Source organism: Chelonoidis abingdonii, chromosome 9 (assembly GCF_003597395.2).
Source record: "Chelonoidis abingdonii isolate Lonesome George chromosome 9, CheloAbing_2.0, whole genome shotgun sequence".
NCBI lineage: Eukaryota > Metazoa > Chordata > Testudines > Testudinidae > Chelonoidis > Chelonoidis abingdonii.
In genome coordinates this window covers 25,134,714-25,134,961 of record NC_133777.1, presented here as the reverse complement: position 1 = coordinate 25,134,961, position 248 = coordinate 25,134,714, and positions in this window count along the sequence as shown.

Sequence of the window (248 nt, the reverse complement as noted above, 5' to 3'; positions counted from 1 at the left end):
GGAGGGTAAGGCTGGTTTATTGCGTTTCTCAGGGCGGTGGAAAAGAACGACTACGCCTGCGCACAGCACGCAGCGCTAATGCGCTTGCGCTCAAGCTTTCGGTGTCATAACCAATCTTGTCCCTCTTCCCGCCCCTTTATGACACTGGCTTGGTGATGGGCACGCAGTTATCCAATGGATGTGGGCTTTACCGTTCAAACCGGCAAAGGTGGAGCCAAGCCTGCCAGTGAGAGAGCGAGGGGCGGGGT